We start from the raw sequence: 10,674 nt of genomic DNA, 5'->3' as shown, positions 1-10,674 counted from the left end.
TAAAAGAAAGCAACGAAAATGAAAGGATCTGGAACACAGCATTGGATCTAGTAGATAGTAGGTACTCAATTAATAGTTGCCTCTTCTACTGTTCATCATCAATTTATTTTATTATTTTTTAAAAATTATTTTATTGAAGTGCAGTTGATTTAGAATTTTGTGTTAGTTTCTGGTGTACAGCAAAGTGATTCAGTTATACATTCTTTTTCATATTCTTTTCCATTATGGCCTATTGTAGGATATTGAATATAATTCCCTGTGTTATACAGTAGGATCTTGTGGTTGATCCTTTCTACACAAAATAGTTTGCACCTACTAATCCCAAACTCCCAATTTATTCCTCCCTCACCCCCACCCCCTTGGCAACCATAAGTTTGTTCTCTAAAAAATATGGAATATTTCACAAATTTGTACACCATCCTTGTGCAATCTTGTGTCAACTTGTCTATATCATTCCAATTTTAGTATGTGTGCTGCCCAAGAGAGCACCATCATCAATTTAATCATAAATTCTTGGAAGGAGGAACTTGGCACTATTTTAAATGATTATTATTGTCCATTGGTTATCGGATGCATTGTGATTTTAGAACATTTATGTGGGAAAAAGTGTCCTCTGAGACTTAAGAAAGTACCCCAGGGTGGTGATCTGCTTCCTGGTGTTATGCTCACTAATTCTCCTGGGAGGGAGAAGGCTTCCCCAATGGTTGCTCTTAAACAGTTAATGTAACAAAAATCCAACTATTTATATCAAATCACTATCTTTGCTCTTGTGTTTACAGTAAACATCAGTTTATTTATCACCAGTTCTTGAGTCATGATTTATCATCAGATCTTGTGTGGGTTCCTGGAAGTGGTATGACCCTAGTCCTATTCACATGCTCCGGATCCTTCCTTCTCCTCAAGAGGCAGGATCTGGGCTGACATGGCAGATTGTGATGTTCTCTGGAAAACAAAGTGGTCCAGAGAATGTCCAGTTCTGATGTCACATGATGGGAATCAGACACCAGCAATCTGGCTTGAATTCAGTTGAAATGGTGGAGGGAGGAGGAACTCAAAGCCAGAAGCAGCAGCATCTCATGAGGACCTACTGTGTGCCATGGTGTGAGGTGCTTACACTTGTGATATTATTTAATCTTCACAACAACTCTGTGGGATGGTGAGTATCCCATGTCACACAGATAGGAAAGCCAACATTCAGAGAGGTTAAGCCTCTTGTGCACAAGATGACATGGTTAGGGACAAACCCTGGTTATTCTAATTCTAGAGCCAATGCCCTTGACCACTGTACCATGAAAGACATTGAAAATAGCTGGTGATGTGCTGTTTGGAGATAAGAAAAATCTCAGAGGGAATGCACTTGTTGTCTTCAAACCCTAGGAGGCAAAGCGATGAACTAGAAAGATTACAGGGCCAGAGAGGCTGGAAGTATCCCCAGAGGCACACAGCTAATAAATGGTAGAGTTAGGATCGTAATCGGGGGCTGTTGTAAGATTTATTCCTGCTTCTATAAAAAGAAAAAGAACAACTACTTCAGAGAGTTGTTGGAGGATTAAAGGAAGCCACATTTCGAAACCATGTAGTCCTGATACTTAGCAAATGCTCAATAAATGCTTAATTCCCAGCTCACTCATTTCCTTTTGCTAAAAAGAGCTGATATGTGGAACAATTTTGTTAAGTGGCCCCTACTGTTTAAAAATTAGAGATTTAAGAGAGGGTGAATTTTCTCTTTTTAAAATTTTTTTTAATTAAAAAAATTAAAAACACAAAAAACTTAAAAACAAATGTTAATTCATTTTGTCTGTGCTGGGTCTTCGTGGTTGCATGGGCTTTCTCTATTTGCAGTGAGTGAGGACTACTCTCTAACTGTGGTACACAGGCTTCTTCTCATCGCAGTGGCTTCCCTCATTGCAGAGCACAGACTCTGAGAGCATGGGCTTCAGTAGTTGTGACTCATGGACTCACTGATTGTGGTACACAGACTTAGTTGCTCTGCCCCACGTGGACTCTTCCCAGACTAGGGGTCAAACCCATGTCCTGTGCATTGGCAGGTGGATTCTTAACCACTGGACCACCAGGGAAGTCCCAGGATGAATTTTTAATTCAATTCCACAGATGTTTTCTAGACACCTACTGAATGTCAAACCTAGAACTGGTCACTGAGCATGCAGAGACAAGATGTGGGCCATGCCTTTAAGGTGTTTCCCTGGTGGTCCAGTGGTTCAGACGTTACTCTTCCACTGTAGGGAGCATGGGTTCCAGTCCTGGTTGGGGAACTAAGATTCCACATGCCACTTGGTATGGCCAAAAAAAAAAAAAAAATTCAAATCGTCACTTTCCACAGGTTAGGGACCGTTGACTGGCCGCTGGGACCAGCTGCTCTGCTTTGTCCCCTACATCCCAGACAGAGAGGTTCTGTTCGCTCAGAACCAGATGTAGAAATGTAAACCAAGAGGCTTAGCATGCTGAAGTGCTTATTGCAGAACTGGGGGTGGGGTGGGGTGTGTGCAAGTCCTCAACTGACATTTGACGTGGAGGCTGTGGTCAGGGCTGTGGGACCACACACATGCTTCCTGGGTATTCCCTGATATTGGGTGAGTGGGGACAGGGGGAAAGAGCAATGACCCGCAGGACAGGAAAAGAGAGGATTACAGTACGGTTTGACCAGGGTTCCATATGATATGAGCAGCATGGAGCAGGGAATGCCTGTGGGTCATAGTCATTGGCACTGTGGTCGGCTCTGCCTGGCTGAGGAAGTAGGGCTGCTTGTCCTTCCTGAAGGGAGCCTTCAGCCTCAACCTCGACACTGGTCTTCTTGTCTATCTCCTTTGAGTCTGTGAGCTCCCTGGGGAGAGACCCTGTGTTTTCTCTCTCTGGTCCCTGCAGTATCTTCCATGGGGTTGTGCAGGCCTGAGACAAGTCTCTGTTTCCCTAAATGCATCCCTCACTGCTCCCCCTCCTGTGCCTCAAATGTCAACTAACCAGACCACTGTGATCCTGGGAAGCAGTCCACCCACGTGTCCTCATTTGGTGCTGCCTCGTGGAAAGAATGTGGGCTTTGGAGTCAGAGAGACCTGTTCTCACGCTTGTCGAGGCCTCACCTGTACATGTGGGAGGCTCTCTTGCAGGGTTATTGTAAACAGTAGTCACGCTGCATCTAGATCAGTTGAACACAGTCTTCCAAACATCTTAGTAATTACTGGTTGGTGGCTCAGATGGTAAAGTGTCTGTCTACAATGCAGGAGACCTGGGTTCAATCCCTTGTTTGGGAAGATCCCCTGGAGAAGGAAATGGCAATCCACTCCAGTACTATTGCCTGGAAAATCCCATGGACAGAGGAGCCTGGTAGGCTACAGTTCATGGGGTCGCAGAGTCGGACACAACTGAGTGACTTCACTTTCACTTTCAACGTAAAACATCAATTTCTATTTAAAATTAAAGTAAATCCTTCAGTAAAATAAGCATGGCATTCAAATTCAAAAAACACATGGGAATCATACATGAAAACCAATCTAGAAAAGGTTTTTTACAAGTCTGAATGTTTAGCCTCCCACAGGTAGTGCATCTGGGCACAATATCTTGTGTCCAGCACAGCCCTAAGACTCTGTTTCTGGGGCAGGCACTTAAGGACAGGCCACAGGGTACTGACACTGCAGTCTGTCCTCCTTCTGAGTTCCTTTTAAAGGCCTGAGTTGTGTAGGGGCTGTGTCCCAGGCTCCCATTCCCCAGGCCTCAAAGACGAAGCTGTGACCCCAGCTCAGCTGTTTCATCTCAGTTCCCATGGAAGCAAGTGGTGAAGTGATGAACTGGAAGCAACACCATCTTTATTCCGTTGCCACCCTGCACCACAAAGATTTTGCATGGGGAGGCTATTTTTAGCACTGTTTTCTTTAACGTGTCTACCTGTGTTCTTGGATGGGACATTAGGAATTCTTGTCTTTCTATTTCATTTTGTCTGCTCCATTGTTGTTGTTGTTCAGTCCCTTGGTCATGTCTGACTCTTTGCAACCCCATGCACTGCAGCACACCAGGCTTCCCTGTCCTTCACCGTCTCCCAGAGCTTGCTCAAACTCATGTCCATGGAGTTGGTAATGCCATCCAACCACCTCATCCTCTGTCGTGGCCCCTTCTCCTGCCTTCAATCTTTCCCAGCATTAGGGTCTTTTCTAATGAGTTGGCTCTTTGCATCAGGTGGCCCAAATACTGCAGCTTCAGTTTCAGCATTAATCCTTCCTATGAATATTCAGGATTGATCTCCTTTAGGATTGACTGGTTTGATCTCTTTGCAGTCCAAGGGACTCTCAAGAGTCTTTTCCAACACCACAGTTCAAAAGCATCAGTTCTTCAGCACTCAGCCTTCTTTACAGTCCAACTCTTACATTCATACCTGACAACTGGAAAAACCATAGCTTTGACTAGATGGACCTTTGTTGGCAAATCAATGTCTCTGCTTTTTAATACCCTGTCTAGGTTTGTCATAGTTTTTCTTCCAAGGAGCAAGCGTCTTTTAATTTCATGGCTGCAGTCCCCATCTGCAGTGATTTTGGAGCCAAAGAAAACAAAATCTGTCATGGTTTCCATTGTTTCCTCATTTGTTTGCATGAAGTGTTGGGACCAGATGCCATGATCTTAGTTTTTTGAATGTTGAGCTTTAAGCCAACTTTTTCACTCTCCTCTTCCACCTTCATCAAAAGGCTCTTTAGTTTCTCTTCACTTTCTGCCATAAGGATGGTGTCATCTGCATATCTGAGGTTATTGACATTTCTCCTGACAATATTGATGCCAGCTTGTGCTTCATCCAGCCTGGCATTTCTCATGGTGTACTCTGCATATAAGTTAAATAAGCACAGTAATAATATACAGCCTTGACGTGTTCCTTTCGCAATTTGGAACAAGTCTGTTGTTCCATGTCCAGTTCTAACTGTTGCTTCTTGACCTGCATACAGGTTTCTCAGGAGGCAGGTAAGTGAAAAAGTGAAAGTGAACGTTTGCTCAGTCATGTCCGACTTTTTGTGACCCCATGGACTATACAGTCCATGAAATTTTCCAGGCCAGAATACTGGAGTGGGTAGCTGTTCCCTTCTCCGGGGAATCTTCCCAACCCAGGGATCGAACCCAGGTCTCCCACATTACAGGTGGATTCTTTACCATCTGAGCCACCAGGGAAACCCAATAATACTGGAGTCGGTAGCCTATCCCTTCTCCAGTGGATCTTCCCAACCCAGGAATTGAACCGGGGCCTCCTGCATTGCAGGTGGATTCTTTACCAGCTGAGCTACCAGAGAAGATGGTATTCCCATCTCTTTAAAAATTTCCCACAGTTTGTTGTGATCCACAGGGTCGAAGGCTTCAGTATAGTTAATTAAACAGAAGTAGATGTTTTTCTGGAATTCTCTGTTGTTTCTATGATCCAATGGATGTTGGCAATTTGATCTCTAGTTCCTCTACCTTTTTAAAATCCAGTTTTAACATCTGGAAGTTCTAGGTTTATGAACTGTTGAAACCTAGCTTGGAGAATTTTGAGCATTTCTTTGCTAGTGTGTGAGAGGAGTGTAATTGTTTGAGCATTCTTTGGCATTGCCTTTCTTTGGGATTGGAATGAAAACTGACCTTTTCCAATCCTGTGGCAAAACGTGGTCCACTGGAAAAGGGTATGGCAAACCACTTCAGCACTCCTGCCTTGAGAACCCCATGAAAGTATGAAAAGACAAAAGATTTATCCCATAATCAGAGTAAGATTGATTAGCTGAAAGACTGTTCCTTCTGACTACTCCTCGCTCACCTGGGGTCCTCAGGGCTGAGAAAGCCTGGGATCCATGGACACCAGCTGCTTGTTGGGCTGCAGTGGCCATATAGACCATGGAGCGGCATGGGGACCTGGGTGTGGGCAGTGACGCTGGGCCACCCCCTTCTCTGTGTTGTGCGCAAGCAGCAGCTGTTCTAAGTCTACAGCTGGGAGGGGTTGCTCACAGCCATGGGAGACCAGGACTCCCTCTGTGCTTCTCTGAGCCCCACCAAAGACCATTAGTCCTGAGGTTTAGCATTTGACAAACATGTATTGACCTCCTACATAAAGATCAATTCCTGTGCCAGGTACACCCTGTTGTAAGTTCTCTTTCAGTGCCTTTTCCCACTTAATCCCTTGGCCTTGGACTAGCCATCTGCTTTCTCTGTACTTGCTGAAGTCCCACCCATCCGTCAAGATCCAAATATCGCCTCCTTTTGATAGACAGGTGGTCTTTTCTCATACTTTCTTTGTGCCTGCGTACTTGTTCAGTGTGGGGCATCCATAGCTTATGCATTTCTTTAAAATGAGGGTCTAGTTCTGTGCCTAGTAGAACTCCCTCCTGCCTGGGGTGTTCTCCTTCCTTCCACCCCAACTCCATTCACCTGATTCATGCCTCCTCAGGGTTTAGATCTCAGCTGTATCATCACTTGGACCAGGAGACCTTTCTTGACTCCACAGACTGGATGAGACTACCCTCCCCTGTGCCCCCACAGCACTCTGTACCCCTCTCCCCGCCACCATCATAGCACCTCTCATTCTCCACAGTGACATGTTACATTCTTTCTCCTCATGTCTAGAAAGTCAGTTCTGGGGAGACAGAAATCCTGCTTGTTTGGTTTACTTCTGTATTCTTAGTGCTACCTAATAGCCCTCCAGGCACCGTGGAAGCACACAGTTAATATTGAACAAGTGAATGAGGAAGTCTGGGTTTAGGTTCTAGGGCTATCCCTCAGTGGTGTGACCTTAGAAATGTCAGTCTGCTTTGAACCACAGTTTCTTCTTTGCTAAAGGGACAGATAATCTCCTAAATCCCTTTCAGCGTGGACACCCTGCTCTCTTGTGCCCTGTTTCACCTGCTGTCTACAGCTCACGTTCTGGCCCATCTAGCATGAGTCATGCCCAGAGAAGTTCAGGCTCTTACTCGCTTGGAGGATTTTACATTCTTTGGAGAACATTTCACTCTTCAAATATTATCTTTCTGATGTGGTCCTTGGCAGCATCTCAGATTCTGCCAGCTCACACGGGTCAGTGCCTCCCCAGGCACAGATGCCTTACCTACTCCCTCAGTTCCTGGCAGGCTGGGCCTCGAGCATCCCCATCAGAGGCCCCAGAAAAGGGTGGGGGCTGCCAGGCCTGGGATGGAGCGTGCTGGGATTCTCATGCAGCCAAGAGGAGGGGCAGCTGTGACTCAGTATTTGTGAAATGTTAACTTGTGGGGTGAGTAAGACCAGATTGAGGCTGTGTGTCTTGGGAAGTGGTGAGTCTAATTAATTGCAAGTGGAGCCAGGAGGCCAAGGTCAGTTCCTGCCATTGCTGTTCCCACTTCCTAACTGTGTCCTCATTAATCTATCTTTTCTGAGCCCCAGCTTTTTAATCTATAAAATGGAATACCCAGCCTCCTTACCCCTAGCACGGTTTAGAAGCATGGGGTGACACATTTTCATTTTTATGGAATACCTACTCTGTGACATACTTTACATCTGTTATTTAATATAATCCTCAGAATAATTCCATGCCACTGAGAGGTGCAAAACCAACTCTGGATTTCTTTATAGCAGCATATCCTCAACTATTTATTGCAACATTCCTTTCTACCTGGAATATATTTCTACCCGAGGTTAACAGGTAAGGATTTGCTGGTCAAACACATTTTGTTTAATCCCAGGTTCCCCCAAATCAAGCAGGACCACCCAGAGCATTTTCTAGAGGCATGTGTACCCTTGAGAACTCAATGGCATACATTAATTAGACTTAAGGGACAAGCTCCAGCCACCCTGAAACTCTAAATTATATGCATAGCAGTCTGGAATTGGGTTCCCTGATGTTTGAGTTGTTAGAGCTTCTGTTTCCCCAGACAGGACCTGCCAGAGCAGCCATCCCTAATGACTCTGATTATGGAATTGTACTTTCCACCCCTGAGACTCTGTCTGGGTTCTGTGTGTTCAGAGGTCTCTGTACCAAGGAAGGTGTTCTTTCATCAGGGTGCTTAGCAATGGGTCCTGGGGCTAGAAGCTGAATCACCATCTGGATATTTTCAGACTCCTTCTTACCCTCAGTGAACAGGTGGAAAAGGAGGTTACTGTGTTTCTATGGTGGTTAGTCTTGATGACCAAGAGAAAATAGGTTGCTGCTAATGAAATTGGGCATGGAGGGGTCTATCTGGAATTAAGTTCCTCTGTGGAGTCTTCTACAATTTTTTTTTTTTCACGTTTGGGGGTTTGAAAAAAAAGAAGAAAAAACAACTTCTAAGTCTCCATACTGATAAGACCACCAATGGCTCAGATCCTTCAGGAATGAAGATTTGGTTTGGGTCACCCCACGAAGTCAAGAGTTCTGACCAGCTGAGATGCTGGCTGAGAGTGGAACAAACACAGTATTTAATTTTCTCTTTCTCCCTCACTCTTCCTAACTGTAATTTCATGACAAGTTACTGAGGATATCTCTAGGATTTTATTTTTTTGGCTGTATTATAACAAATCTCCCTTTTTGCCCTTTGTTCTCTTATGGTCTGACTGGCGCATAGTGGCGGTGGTGAATTTTACAGATTTGTCTACAGGCTCTAGCACATTCAGATAGAATTGTGATGGAACTAGAGGAGGAGAAACATTACCTAGAGACCCCAGATGCATTGCCCAGAATGATAATTGATGCGTGTTTGGTTGACTTCCTGTACGCAGAGGGCGAGGACATTCCCAAGGATGGAGAGTCTCGTCGTGTTAGATTTTTGTTGTTGGGTAATAATAACTGTTGCCGTTGTCAAGCTCCAGAATGGAAGGAAGATCTATGTGAAATTTGGGCAGCTAGCAGGGAGACTGTATAGGACATCATTAAGTTTTCTGCCTGGTTGTCAGCATTTTTTGAACTCCTGGTTTCAGAGGTTTAAGCTTTATGGGTCCGACTCCTCAAGGATTCACTGGTCAGACCTACCCAAAGGAGCAGCTAGAGGAAGCAGGGCTTGCTCAGAAACATTCGTGGGCCAGTGTCAGGGTAGGTGCCCAGGGCTGGGGCAGGACCGGTTCTATGAGGGTGACTGCAGCCAGGGTAGTTTGCACTTGTGCTCGGCAGGCCTGCAGCAGTCACAAGTTTCTTCTGAGGCCAAGTCTCTAAGCATCTCTCTTAAACTTTCCTTGAACTTGTCCTCTGCCATTCCCAATATCTTTGAAATAAACCTTAGTTTCTGATCCTTGCAGCAAGGAAGTCTGAGACATAAACATTGAAATAATATTAGTAGTAATATAACAATAAAATCATAATAATCATAATAATGGGCTTCCCTGGTGGCTCAGATGGTAAAGAGTCTATAATAATAATAATAAAAAACCTTTACTGAACACCTCCTGGATCCAGGCACTATATCCTATACTTTGTTGCTGTTCAGATACTAAGTTGTATCTGACTCTTTGTGACCCCCATGAATTGTAGCCCACCAGGCTTCTCTGTCCATGGGATTTTCCCAGATAGGAAGCCTGGAGTGGGAAGCCGTTTCCTTCTCCAGGGGATCTTCTTGACCCAGGGATTGAACCCATGTCTCCAGCATTGTTAGGTGGATTCTTTACCACTGGTAAAGCCCAACATTATATACTAGGATGCATTATTTCATTTCCTCCTTTCAACATTTTGGTGTATTTTTACTTATTTGTTTGATTTTGATTTTTAGTAGCAGAGGTAACCGAAGCTTAGAGAGATTTCAAAATTTGTCTGAAGTGACAAATTAGAAATTTATGTCCATGAAACTTGAATGGCAGCAGAAAATAAGTCAAGACTATGAAAGTAATGTTTCAGGGTTTGTTATAAGAAACCTGAGAAACCTATATGCAGGTCAAGAAGCAACAGTTAGAACTGGGCATGGAACAATAGGACTGGTTCCAAATTGGGAAAGGAGCATGTCAAGTCTGTATATTGTCACACTGCTTATTTAACTTATATGCAGAGTACATCACGTGAAATGCCAGGCTGGATGAAGCACAAGCTGGAATCAAGATTGCCAGGAGAAACGTCAATATCCTCAGATATGCAGATGACATCATCATTCTGGCAGAAAGCAAAGAGGAACTAAAGAGCCTCTTGATTGAAGGTGAAAGAGAAGAATGAAAAAGCTGGCTTAAAACTCAACATTCAAAAAACAAAGATCACGGCATCTGGTTCCATCACTTCATGGCAAATAGGTAGGGAAACAATGGAAACAGTGACAGATTTTATTTTCTTTGGCTCCAAAATCACTGCAGATGGTGACTGCAGCCATGAAATTAAAAGATGCTTGCTCCTTGGAAGAAAAGCTATGACAAACCTAGACTGCATATTAAAAAACAGAGACATCATTTTTCCAACAAAGGTCTATATAGTCAAAGCTATGGTTTTTCCAGTAGTCATGTATGGTTATGAGAATTGGACCAGAAAGAAGGCTGAGTGCTGAAGTACTGATGCTTTTGAACTATGGTGTTGGAGAAGACTCTTGAGAGTCCCTTGGACAGCAAGGACATCAAATAAGTCAATTCTAAGGGAAATCAATCTTGAATATTCATTGGAAGGACTAATGCTAGAGCTGAAGCTCCAATACTTTGGTCACCTGATGCAAAGAGCCGACTCATTAGAAAAGATCCTGATTCTGGGAAAGATTGAAGGCAGGAGGAGAAGGGGACAACAGAGGATGAGATGGTTGGATGTCATCA

The 10,674-nt window shown here is 44.1% G+C and overlaps 1 non-coding gene across 1 annotated transcript; it reads right to left on the bottom strand.

Annotated features, from left to right (window-relative positions):
• Positions 1–384: 384 nt before the first annotated feature.
• LOC129656674 (U6 spliceosomal RNA) lies at positions 385–489 on the bottom strand. The gene has a single exon (XR_008716463.1). It is a non-coding gene; the product is annotated as a U6 spliceosomal RNA (small nuclear RNA).
• Positions 490–10,674: the final 10,185 nt, after the last annotated feature.

Source organism: Bubalus kerabau, chromosome 6 (assembly GCF_029407905.1).
Source record: "Bubalus kerabau isolate K-KA32 ecotype Philippines breed swamp buffalo chromosome 6, PCC_UOA_SB_1v2, whole genome shotgun sequence".
Taxonomy (NCBI): Eukaryota; Metazoa; Chordata; class Mammalia; order Artiodactyla; family Bovidae; genus Bubalus; species Bubalus kerabau.
This window is presented reverse-complemented; position numbering and strand designations above follow the sequence as displayed.